At 41.1% G+C, this 13,729-nt stretch overlaps 1 pseudogene; it reads left to right on the forward strand.

Annotated features, from left to right (window-relative positions):
* Nucleotides 1–4,311: 4,311 nt before the first annotated feature.
* Nucleotides 4,312–12,922, forward strand: LOC125540298 (annotated as a pseudogene).
* The last annotated feature ends 807 nt before the right edge of the window (nucleotides 12,923–13,729 follow it).

The following is a 13,729-nucleotide window of genomic DNA, read 5'->3' on the forward strand; positions in this document are numbered from 1 at the left end:
GGCCTTCCCGTGATTCCTCAACCTTCAATAAATAAGCCAAGACCCCCGTGACCAAGGGCACAACTTGTACCCCTCTAGGAATCGAGCATCCCAAGCGTCGTTAGATCTAGATTATATCACTTAAGCGCACCAAACCGGCACGCAATCATGACCATAAATCTCAGATCGAGCGCTATGATTTAAAACCGATCTACTGCACCAGGACGTGCCACGTGCCATGTGTCCAATTCCCGCCTGTGGACTATCACCTTGCAGAAAAGCCCCTAGAACTTCGAACTACCATAAGTTTTTACTGGTAGCTCCAAATTCAGCAAAACTTTTTGCATATTGTTTCTTTGAATTTGTCTAACTTTTCAAACGATCCATCTATATTTTCGTAATTGTTCAAATTTGAATCTAACCTTGTTATGGTTATAACTTTTGATCTATAACTCCTTTGGAAATGAATCTTTTTTGCATAATGATCTACTCAAACTTTTCTTTGAATAACACTGAGTAGCTACAGTTATGATGAGAGTTACTTCTAGTTGTTTATCTTGATTTATGTTTATTTTAACCTAGCAAAAGTAGTTCCAATTATTTTTAACATGTTTTTAAAAGGGGTTATAAGTGGCAACCAAATCATGTGTTTTATTCCATCAAAGGACCAAAAATAGAGTTTTGGTGGTGTCCAAGAGACGACTCTCTGAAGGAAGTTTGCAAGATGCAAAGCCAATAGATACTACTTCCAAGCAACAATACTAAAATTCTTATTTGGGAAATGCGTAGCTTTGCACTATTGTACTGTATTTCTTTTCAAATGAGATTTGCCATGACACACATGGAAACTCAAAACCCAGAGCTTGGGAAAAGAATCAAGTTCATCCAAAGTTATGATCTACTCCATCCGTTCCTAAATATAAGACCTTTTAGAGATTCCAATATGGACTACATACGGAGCAAAATGAGTGAATTTACACTCTAAAAGGTCTGTATTCAAATCTCTAAAAGGTCTTATATTTAGAAACAGAGAAAGTATTAAGTTTTCTAACACTCATAGACTTCCATCTATTTGGTAGTTTTTTTCGCAATACATTGACTGTGGCAAGTAGCTCATACAGCGCTTCCTCGATGATGGCATATCTAGTTGGGCAAGGGAAGGAGCCATCCACGTGAGAGAAATGTACCTTGTTCCGATGAGATGAGGAAGGGCATATTGAATGACGAGAGACAAAAAAAGAACAATAATTGGGAGAAAGAATATGGAGTTAGGAGGAAAGCCGCACCACTTACGTTAAATCCAATGTTCTAGAAACAATTGTTGGCCTTCGATGTGTGTAATTTTTTTCCTTACTACGATAATGGGAACAAACCACGTGACACGTGCTCTTCAATGTGATCATCTTTGAATCGAACAAATTGGCAAATTCACCCTCAAAATTCTTGCCCTGGCCTATATATACATTGAAATTCCTTAATTTACTATTTGGTCTTGCCAACCCATGTAAGATATAAATAGATCACCTAGCCAAAAAATAAACATTTATAGAACTTTGAAGATATATCACTTGGCAAACATGCTATATTTACCACACTATATCCATCAACACATTTTATGCGACATGTCTTAAACACGTTAAACATAAATGGAACAAGCTATTTAGGTTTCATCATGAAACATTTTAATTAGAAAAGGTAGGAAAAAAGCGGAACACTAAGGCCCTGTTTGGGACACGTGATAGGAAAAACAAGGTCATAGAAACATTGTAGGAATTAGATGACATGTCTTTTATATCATTAGTGGCAATTTAAATTTCCTAGTGCAAAATGTAGTTCTAACCTTGTTCTTTTCCTATTGCTTGGTGCAAAACAATATAGCCTTGGATCTAGGTCCAAACTTGCACTTACTTACTATACTATAATTCATGAACGTAATTACTGGTATATGTGTATCTAGAGACAAATTAATGCTTTTATCTGCCATCGTTTTTCGCCATTTTAGTTTTTTAATGAATTCCTCAATTACAGTAGCAGCCATTCATATCTCATCCATTATATATAATGGTTGCCATTGCAAAATTTCTCCATCACAACCTACCAAGACAACTATCGACATCTCTTATCAACGCCACAACATTACCACAATGAGGACAACCCTTATGCTACTCCTGACCCTCGCTTTCGTCATGCTACCATCAGGTATAGTCCATTCATGCAACAACTTGCTCCAACGATACATCGTAGCAAATTATAGTAATAATGTTCTTTTTGTGGAGATGCTTTTCACACATGGCGGATTGGTAAGGTTGTTAGGCATTTATTATCCCACCATTGACGACATCATGTAGTCCCAACGCTTGCAGCAACTCATGAGGTGACTGGTATAACCAGAGGTGGAGGGAGAAATGCAAATAAGGTGCCAAGTGTGACTGGGTGTCCCACTGTGTTCCTAACGGCTGCAATTGCACACTGTGCGGTGATTTCAACCTTCCACCCACGGGTCCTATGAAGAAAGTAATATTAACCAGACAGGGTGTGTAGTTTTTGCAAGCATATGATGTGTAAGTCACATGAGCATAAAACCCAATGATTGTACATCTTATATCAACATGGTTTTTGTTAGTGGAATATGATTCGAAATAGTTGCATTTTCAAAAGGTATCGCAATGGGGGCTCCATTATAAATTCATGTATTTTGCTTACTTTGCAAAGGAGGATCCCTAATTGTTTTTCTTTAAGATCTATGATGGTAAAATATCTTAGAAAGAGCGGACACGAGCAAGATGGGCCCAAACGAAAGCCCGAGGATGGTTTGGGCTGAAGATGGGGTTTTCTAGTTTGTGTTTTTTTCATTTGGTTTGGGTTGAAGCTGGAGGATTTGTTGGTACAGGCTCAAATGAAACTGGGTTCAGATAGTTTATAGAGCTCCCGCTCTGCGCTTAGCTAGGAGAGCCAGAAGGCGCCCATGCACCCCACAGTCATGGGCCAACCGACCACATGCGACATGGTCAATCACCAGGACTCACCCACCTAGATCGTTCGATCAACAGTTCACATAATGCAAAAAATAAAAATCATGAATTCAAAAAAGTTCACGAGTTCACATATTTGAAAAAAGTTCATCGTAAATTTGGAAAAAGCTCAACAATTTTGAAAAAAAAGTTCACAAATTTGAAAAAGTGCATGGATTTTGGAAAAAAATCATAAATTTGGAAAAAGTGTGTGGGTCGAATATATTCATGCATTTTCGAAATGTTTGTGGATTCAAAAAAGTTCACAAATTAGAAGAAATATTTGCATTTGAAAAAAGTCCACAAATTTATGTCCTGACATATTTTTTATTTAGTAGATTTTACTCAATTTTTATGTGGAGTTTATATTTTGAAATCAACTTCTAAAATTGAAATTAAAATGGCAAGTTTCTCAAATGGTATGTTAATTTAGCAACATATTACCATGTTTCTGACTGAATTTAAAAACTTTTTTGTGTTCTTTGAATTTTAAACCAAAAATTTGAACTTGAAACTGAAACATTCTCTCAAATTGTATGTAAATTTTAGCTCAGATTTTACCACATTGGTTACTGACTATGCTTGATCTGCTTATTTTTTTCAATATTTCTTCGCTCTTCAAATTTTTATTATGTTGTCGAAATACTAACGAAACAAGAAATAGAAAATATTCAAAGTGCAATGTTATGAAACAATTATAGTAAATCAAACATATTACATTGACCAATTTCATAAAATATGAGCTGGAATGACATATAGTATAAGTGGAGCTTGTTGTATTAGTTTTTAAGTTCAAACTTTTGGTCCAAAATTTAAATTGCACAAAATAGTTTAAAAATTCTAGTAAATCAGGCATACTTTAGTGAGCAATCTGATATTACAGTTGATGTCTTAAGTTCAGTCATGAGGAAAGGAAAAAGAGATTACGTGATAAAGAGGAGACAAAAAAAATCTGATGACCCTGATGACTAACAAAACCATTAGTAAAATCCAACTAAGAAAACAATTCATAAAAAAGGCGATAACTGACAAAACCGAGGTCAAGAGCAGTTAATTAAGAAGGTGCGAAGTATTGTGAATGGTTTTGGGAGATCATAGTGCAATCTGAAGAAGATCAAAATTCGAAATTGTAGATTGAACCCTAGGAAATGTTCGATTGGCAAGGTACACTTTTGTTCCCATTGGGAAGTCAACTCATAAGCCGAGTCGTTCGACATAAGAGTATATTTTAGGTTGATCGCGTGCATCTAGCTGGCCATGCATGGCTGTTGGTGATGCAAGTTGCTTCAGAATATAATGCACTCTGTCAGCCAACGACTCGTCTTTTGTCCCTTTTCTATGTTCTCAATCTTGATAAAACTCGGCATCTCCGATCCAGCCATATCCACCCTTCCAAAGAGTGGAGAGAATCGAGAGAGGGAGAATGGAGGCCGCGACGCAGCTTGTCTCCATCGTTGGGCAGTTTGTGGGTGAGGAGTACCAGCAGCTCCGCGGCGTCGGTGGGCAGGTGGCTGTGCTGAGCGACGAGCTGGACACCATGAACGCCATCCTCCGCATGTTGTCCGACGCCGAGGAGGGCGCCGTGGACCACTTCATCCGGGTGTGGATGAAGCAGGTGCGCGAGCTCGCCTACGACGCGGAGGACTGCGTGCACCTCTACATCCTCCGCATCTGGTGCCGGCCGAGAGACCGCTTCCTCCTCTGGTCCAAGCGCGTCCTCGCGACGCTCTTCCCTCGCCGTCGGCTGGCTCGCGAGATCTAGGAGCTCCGCGCTCGTGCCGTCGTGATCAGCGAGCGCCATGCGCGTTACGGCGTCAACCGTGAGGCGCTACTGAGATGCACTACTTCTTCTATAGCCGCTCCTACGCCCGTGCTCCGCCATGTGCTCGGCCGGCCGGCAGCAAACGACCCTGACCATCTCGTCGGCATCACGGAGCAGGCTGATAAACTGTCCAACATGGTGAAGATGGTGGGTGGGAATGAGCGTGACAGGAATCTCAAGGTGTTCTCCATCGTGGGATTTGGTGGCTCCGAAAGCTGGAGGAAGAGTTCCCACACCAAGCGCAAGTGTCTGTGTCCCAGGCGTTCGGCGGCACAAAGGATCTCGAGGGATTGCTGAGGCGCATTCTTGGACAGATCGTGCAGGCGAAAGCAGATAATGCAGAAGGCATCAAGGAAGAGAACCCCCTTGATGGCATCGACAACAAGGATGAAGGCGCCCTCACCAGGATGCTCCACGAGCTTCTCAAGGATAAGAGGTATATATAAGCACACACAAACTATATATCTACATATTACTTAGTTATTTTTTTAATTTATCATTTTGTCTATTAAGTTTAATCTATCTCAAAGTTCTCAAAAAATAATCAATGAAAGAAAAGGGAAGTGTGTATAGCCTGTCATTTATGGGATCAAGATATAAGATAAAACCAGCAAATCATATGAACATGAACAAATTATGGCTAATTTCAATATGAGCAAGGTCGTTGAATTTCCCCGAGTACCGAGCCAGAGATACAGATGATGTGGCCAACTGTGGTGTCGAGTGGGCAGGACAACGATGCCGACCGGGGGTTGCTGGGGGGTTTGATTGTAGGCAAGTCGATGGTTGAGTTGAGACGTCTGCTCGCAACATCCATGAAGGGGAAATCCACTTATGTTTTATCCTATTTTTTCCCAAGGAACTAAGGTTTCGCTAGTCCCTTAATTAATTTTATCATCCCACGTGCATACCGTGTGAGACTTATCTCACGTGCAAGATAATACATCAAGGTAGATTTATTCAAGAAAAGACATGGAATCAGTCAATGACATGTGACAGTGGGTATGACAAATCTGAGCAACAAAGTTCGGGAATCACTTACTCATGGGTGATCGTTCACAGGTCAAATCCAATGATTTTAATTTTATCCATGGATATGCATATGGATACGGAGATATGTGGACGCCTTGACGGTTATGCATTGGTACGGTATCAGGAAAACTTTTGCCCAATAATTGATCAGTTTGTCTAATTCATATCTAAATGTTTTTAAAGAATGTCACATCTAAACTTTCACAAATAACACATCAACAAGGAACAACAAAAACTGAGACAAAAAAAAATAGACCACAAACATTATGGACATCAGGTTAGATGTGACATAAGACATAACTATGTCACATCTTATGTCACATTTAGATGTGTTCTAGACAGATCCATAATTAATCTGCAGCAGATGCCTGTGAATTTGCTTGTTGGGCATGCACGCAGATTTTTTTTTATGGATATCTGTTGGATACGCGTATAGCTATGTGGCAGCTTTTACAGTACCCTGGTACTCCCTCGGGTAGAGAAAGAGTACCCTTCAAATCTGACAGTCCACCTAAAGGGGTAGTTTAGTCTTTTTTTTCTCGTGGCCTTATCTGACCCTGATCAGATCACGCCAGATAACCCCTTGGCAATGCGAATCGTGATCGGGCCATCATGCACGGCATTAGTTACGCACGCTGCCAACAATGGAATCCTTGCGCATGCCTTCCTTCCTCGGCTGCATGGTGGTGTCGTCCTCCCCAGGATGACGGCGCTATTGCCGCTGCTCTCATTTGCAAAGCATCACAAATAAGTTGATAACAACACAAATTGTTGCCCAAATCAAAGAAGTATGGCAAATTGTATCAATCAGTGGAAAGATCTTATTTTCTTTGCGTTGGAACTTATCGATCAAACAGACCATGACTAAAAATTATGGGAAAATCACACAAAATCGCTCATGTACACGGACAATTAAAACAAAAAAATACATTCTTAGGCTGGTCATAGTGGGAAGTAACTTAGACTTGTGTCATATGCATGACACTAGTCTAAGTTACTGCCTTCATAATACAAAGTAACATAATAGTAATATCATAGATGGCTTCATTTATTAACTTGTAGACTCATCTTGTCTCAGGAAGCGCTATATTACTACCTCTCATTAACTACTTGTCACATAAGCAAAATTTTCTTGAAGTGCGTTATGTTACTATCTAAGTTACTCCCACTATGACTAGCCTTATGGGACACATGGGAGGGACTTCTAGCATCCAACTCGGTCATGACGCCCGCGGATCCCACATGTTTAACCTTATTGGCCAGATCAACGGCACATTTGAACGCCGAGCACTTGGACAAAACCCACATGATAGAGCTCCAGCCAGCCTGGTGATCCGGCCTCCACCTGGTCATTGCTCACGTGGTAGGTTACCATACCCGTTTGACGCGGCTCCGACGAGTCCTTGGCTTGGCGACCATGCCTTGGTGATCGTCTGTCTCTCTAATGTGCGCACACCACAGTCACCGCCTCACCGGTGGCTATCCCGGTGAGGATTTGTTTTTTTATGAAGCCCTGTGAAGAATTAGGGTTCCAGATATGAATAATCATGATTGAGTTGAATTGTTACCACTCCTACGATAATCACTGCGAATATTAAGTTGCAACCGTGATGTACGATGAGATGAGAATAAAAATAAAATAAAAAAATTGCTCCTCGATTACGTTTTTGCCACTATGCTCGAGGTACTCCCTACCTTTTTCAGCTGGTACTCTCTCATACAAGTGTTGGAGTACCAATTAAGATCATCCGTTGGATTAATGAAAATGGATGGCTCATAACCATTTAGGGGTACCGTAAAGGAGCTCAGCTATATATGTTTAGGGCTTCTGAAAATTTAGTATTCCAAAACCAAAATGAATATTGTACTATAAGAAAGGGCACGAAAGGTAGCAAATTTTCACATGAACTTCTACTCGTAGCACCAGTCTTTTTTATTAGCCACCTAGTCTTGGAATCCACGAAGCCTGAAAAACATCATATGTGACCTGTTCCAGCACCTAGCATATTGGCACAGTTCTTTTGTCCGATTCTCTTAGAATCTTGAGAATCGGACCTTCCCCGGGTTCTCCAAGAATCTTAAACCCATATTTGTTTCACAATCCTAGGTAGTCCGATTCTTAAGATTCTTGAAGAATCAACCAAAAAAACTGGGCCTGGCCAGCATGTATGGTGCGCGACCAGGGGAAAGTGAAAAATTATGATTGTGCCACTGTCAAGTGTTTTGGCTGTGTCATCCTGTCCCGTACCTTCAACGGTGTGCCTCACTGTGAATGGTACCGTGCAGTGCATCTCCTCGCCATTGCAGTTGACATGACAAGTGACGCATCCCATAGAGGAGGAAACTAGTCAAAGGAGACAGCAACAAGGGGCTAACCTCACAGCAAGTCATGAAGACAGCGCGCTGGGTCTTGTGAAAATTTTCTTTGGAAGCGTTAGTGGCACATACACAATTCATGAAATTCTAGTGGCTGTCATGGAACTTCGGAACTGGAAAGTGGCACAGACCAAATTTTTATTTAGTCTTTGGGTGGACTCTTGCATGACCAGGGAGAAGAGAGTGAGCTAGTATGTCTCCCAAAAGAGAATGCCAAAAACTAAAATTATTGTAGCATCTGATATCATTGTGAAGTAATTGTTTGTCACACGAGATTAGGATGATATGGCATATAATAAATAAGAATGGATAATAATGCTATATGTAGTGAACCAACCAACCTCGTACAAGTGTCGTATGGTCTCCAGTTAGGGGGGGGGGGGGGGGGGGGGGGGGGGGCCCCCCCCGGGGGGGGGGGGGGGGGGGGGGGGGGGGGGGGGGGAGTATGGCCGGCCTCGCCAGAGGGAGTGAGGGTGGAACCGAAAAGAAGGAAATAGGGTCAAGGGTTAGGGTTTCCCTGCCGAGGCTTATATAATGCCTATCTATCTGAGATGAGCCTAGATAGACATCCATTAATAGTTTCTGTATGTGAGATGGGCCTCTTCTTTGGTCCGCTTGTAATTGTTTTCAAGGTAGGCCTATCTGCTCGCCTGCGTTGGAAAGATCTAGTTTTCGACACGCATGTTTCTGCCTTGACCTTTCCGAGATATAGGCCCAAGAAAACCCATCTCAAATAGCCTATTTTGTGGTAAGCAGAGAGCGAGCAAACGCAGACCTCAAGCAATGCACGCTTTGCGTGGCGGGTTAGCCTACCTAGTTGGGAATTTCGGAGAAGTGAACAAAAAAAAGATAGGAAATCTGAAAAACAGATAAAAAAAATATATAATATTGCAAAACAATAGAAAAATATGGAGGACTTATAAAAAGTTGGTACAAAATAAATTGTTCCCGGATTTTAAAAATATTTGCAAAGATGAAAATATGTTCCTTAATTTCAAAAATGTTTATTCATTTACAACATGTTTGGTAATTTTTAAAATTCTCTTGAACGTAAAAATATTCGTGAATGATTTTCCTAAATTCTCACAAATGTTCAGGAATTTTTAAAAATGTATTTCGCTTTATTTAAAATTTTCAATGTTCCTTGTTTTGTAAAAAAAGATTTGAGAAAATATTCACGAATTTGTAAAATTTCCATGAATTTTAGAATATGCTCATGATCTTTAAAATGTATCTGAATTTTTAAAAAAATTCAAGAAACTAAAAAATAATCATGAATTCAAAAAGATCTCATGAATTTGAAAATGTTCTTGAATTTCAAAAAATATACATGAATTAATTTTTTTTATGGATTTAGAAAATATTCTGAAAAACATGAACTTGTAAAAATGTTCACATATTTTTAATAATTTTGAATTTACAAATATACATAGTTTCAAAAATGTTCCCAAATTTAAAGTGTATTATTGATTTTAAAAAATCACATATTATAATGTAGAACAAAAAATTGAAGGAGATAATGAAAAGAATAAACAGAAAATAAAAACTGTTAGAAGAAACAGAAAAAAGGAAAAAAAATCAAATAAGGTTCTATAACCTTCTTAAAAACGTCGGGAGAACGAATAAAAAAAGATAGTGAGCCACCTATATAGCTGCTAGGGTGCTTGTTTGGTCAACATTCTCTGCATTACAAAAGGAATAGGGTTTGCCTTGCCGGCCGTCTTAGAAACTCCCTTTGATGCCCTTAGTGTAGTAGTGAGTATTATTGATCCATGCATTAGTATGTACCGTAAAATCATCATAATATTTTTTTCTTGGTATACATATTTTCCTTCAGCTAACCAATACTACTCAGCATTAACGTACATGTATGTCCCTGGGAAGAAAACTCAAGCCTAAGTGTTTCCCTAGAAAACATACATATTCCATAAAAAATGGAACACATGCATCGCTCTAGATGGTCATGCACAAAGCTCTTAAGGTGTGCTGATGTAACGTCAGTGACCGGGTACGGAAACCATAAACTTTGATGCACCAATAATTTAGTTAACAAAGTATTATCAATTGATCTTCAAAACTGCACGTACAATTCTTCAAGCGATCGATCTAGTGAACTCTTATTACAATAGTTGGATATTGATATATTTTATTACTACGGTAAGAAAATACAAAACATTAAACATTTACATTATTGTATAATTATTACAATAATAAAAACATATACAAAATATCTACATTGATTATCTCATGTCTTGAAAATGAGGAGTTAGGTAATATCATGTATTTTTATATGCCCTTGTGTAGTCGTGTTTACGCAATTAATGGCGATTTATGAAAAAGGCAATTAACTATGGAATTCCTATGATAAAACCAGGTACCTCATTGTGGTTGATGATGTATGGACGGTAGCAACATGGGATACAATCAGACCCAAGTTGCCAGACAACAAAAACGGCAGCAGGGTCATTGTGACCACTCGGATAGAGAGTGTAGCCCAAGCATGCGGTGATGCTAGTGTTGATGGAGACCGCATTCATCAGATGAAACCCCTTGATTTTGATGACTCCAAGAAGTTGTTCCTCAGCAGAGCATTTGGTTCAGAGAAAAACACTTTGCACAATGATCTGAGAGGTGAAATGGACAAAATCTTAAGAAAATGTGGTGGGCTACCAATGGCCATTATTAGCATTGCCAACCTCTTGGCGAGCTACAAATCACCAGAGAGCAAAGATATGTGGGAAAGAATATGCAAGTCAATTGGTTCTCAAATGGAGAACCTCCCTACCCTTGAGGGCATGAGGAAAATAGTTACTCTCAGCTATAACCACTTGCACTATTATCTCAAGGGTTGCATAATGTACCTTAGTATTTTCCCAGAGGATTATATAATCACCAAGAAGCGGCTCTTGAAGAGATGGATCGCTGAAGGACTAGTTGCCGAGATCCGAGGTTTGACCTTAATGGAGGCTGCAGAAGCCTACTATAATGAGTTATTGAGTAGGAACATGATTGCTCGGGCCGATGATCCCAAATGGACGGTGGAGACGTGTCAGGTACATGACATGGTCCTTGAGGTCATGGTGTCCAAATCCCTGGAGGCTAACTTTGTTAGCCTAGTAGGTGGCTCATATGAAGGGATGTCCTATGGTAGCATTCGCCGCCTGTCCATCCATGGTGGAGAGGTAGTATCCGAAGGCTCTCGGTCCAACAAAATTGCAACCTCACATGGTAGGAAGAATGACATCCAGGTGATGAACATGGAGCATGTCCGATCACTAAGCATGTTTGGCCCTGAAGATAACATGAAGATGCTTGATCGTCTAGGTGAGTTACGTTTGCTCAGGGTACTTGACCTGGAAGACTGCACGGCCATAAAAAAACATTTGAGACATGTTTTTCGCATGTACCTTCTCAAGTTTTTGAATTTGAAAGGAACAAGTATTAGTGAGATGCCTCCGGAAGTCGGTGACCTAGAAAATTTGGAGACCCTTGATGTACGTCAGACGCACCTTGAAGATCTACCGGGAACGGTGAGAAAGCTAGAGAAACTGGAACACCTCCAATTCAACAAGAAGGACGCCATAATTTATACGTCTTGGAGAGCAAGCAAGGGCCTTGGTAGGATGAAGGCACTACAGACGGTGAATGCAGTAGTTTTCGGAAGTGATGCTGATGTTGTGGAAGAGCTCGGTAACCTACAACAAGTGAGAGAGTTACGTATGGATGTGGACTGCGGTCCCCTTGATCTGAATGTTAGGAAAAATCTTGCTGTGTCCCTGGGCAAGATATATTCCCTGAGGTGGCTCAACGTTACCGACCATCCTTGGGTCAACCGTACCAACCCTCATGGGCACCCACGATATTTGGACTTCATACATGAAATCGACCCCCCGCCGCGGCTCCTCAGATATCTTAGGATCGGCTCAGGCATTAGCAAATTGCCCGACTGGGTCGGGTCTCGGGTCACTGAAGTATCTTACTGAGCTTTTCCTCTCTTGGACATACTTGGTTGGTGACCAACTGTTTGGCCCAGTATGTAAGCTGCCAAATCTGTTGGGCATACATTTGGAGGCGTACTACTACGTTGCTCCAGAGCTGGTTGCACAAACTGCCCACAACATTCCAGCACTCAAGAACCTGTACCTGAACTTCGATATTGACTTTATGGAAGTTCTCAGATTTGAGGAAAAATAAATGTCAAAGCTCGAGAAACTCCAGGTGAGATTTCTACACAAAGAATCTACGATGCTCGAAGGCATGGAGCATTTGACAAGCCTTAAAGATGTGGTTCTCGATGGTAACAAAGACAACCCTGCATTGCACCGTGCAGTGAAGCGATTAAAGACGATGAACGGGAACCGCCAAAAATCCGATGAGATCAAGGTTGTGGTTAAATACGGCGCCGTGCAGTGGCCCAGTGTGTAGTTAGATGTGGTGATCGCTCTGTTTTGTCACTCTGCTTGATTACAGGAGTTTGGTTTGGTTCCCTTTTATTCAGTATCTGTTTCACAAGTGTTGTTTTTTGAGGTTTTTCTTCATATCTCTTTACTACTTTCCTGTAAGTTGTCGTTGCCAACTGGTTATCCCTACCATTGTGGTGTCTTTTGCTTCTTGTCCTGTAAAGCTAGCTGGGGGTCCTCAGCAGCTTAAGACTTGAGTTTGTTAAACAAGAATTATTATGATTATGTAATAAAGCCGAAGATTGTGGCAATCTAGACTGCTGTTGTTTTCTTGGTCATTGATTTACCTTTCCAAACAAATGTATATTTCTTAAACTCAGTTCCCCGTCGCTTTCCCCGTTATCTGTTTGATTCACAACCGTCAGACTTCATTGATTTAATTCTTGTTATTGTTCTTACTGTATTGCATTAGCTTGTGGTCCATGAATAGGATCCAACTCAACTTAACAAGACTCGTATTGTTAATAAGCTGAAACTAAGGAAACAAACAATCAAGATGCCGCCCTTGTAACTTTGTAAGTAAAATTCAAGCTTGCCTGAGCAGACGACGAGGAAAGCAATTGTGAGAAGAAAAAAGTGCAGCAAACTAGTGCCAAGGAAAACTAGACCCAAGAACAAGGACAAACGAGGCAGATAAGGAGCGTACCAGGCCTGTAACAACACCTTTTAGCACGCCGTAGCTTCTGCGACCAGAAGGCTAAACAGGCCATTAGCCTGCCTCGAACGACACTCCGGACGAAATAACTGTTACAATATGAACGAATGGTCATTGGGTGCCGTGGTAAATATTCAAGGGCAATCACTGAACTGATACAGGGTTATGGCCAATATACTCTGTTGAGAACAACCCAGGACCCCGCGTCGCCAGCCCCTGGCGACACGGGGGCGATCTACAGCCGCCGCCCTAGGCCTCCGCTCCTCTCTTCCCGCTCCTGCCGCCGCCCGAGGCTACGCTGGCGTAGCCTGGCCAATGACGGCGGCGGCGGGGCCCTCCCCCTCGCGCGGTGGTGGCGATCTCCTGTCGGCGGCGGCTCATGGATCGGCGGTGC

The sequence above is a fragment of the Triticum urartu genome, chromosome 2, assembly GCF_003073215.2.
Source record: "Triticum urartu cultivar G1812 chromosome 2, Tu2.1, whole genome shotgun sequence".
Classification (NCBI taxonomy): Eukaryota; Viridiplantae; Streptophyta; class Magnoliopsida; order Poales; family Poaceae; genus Triticum; species Triticum urartu.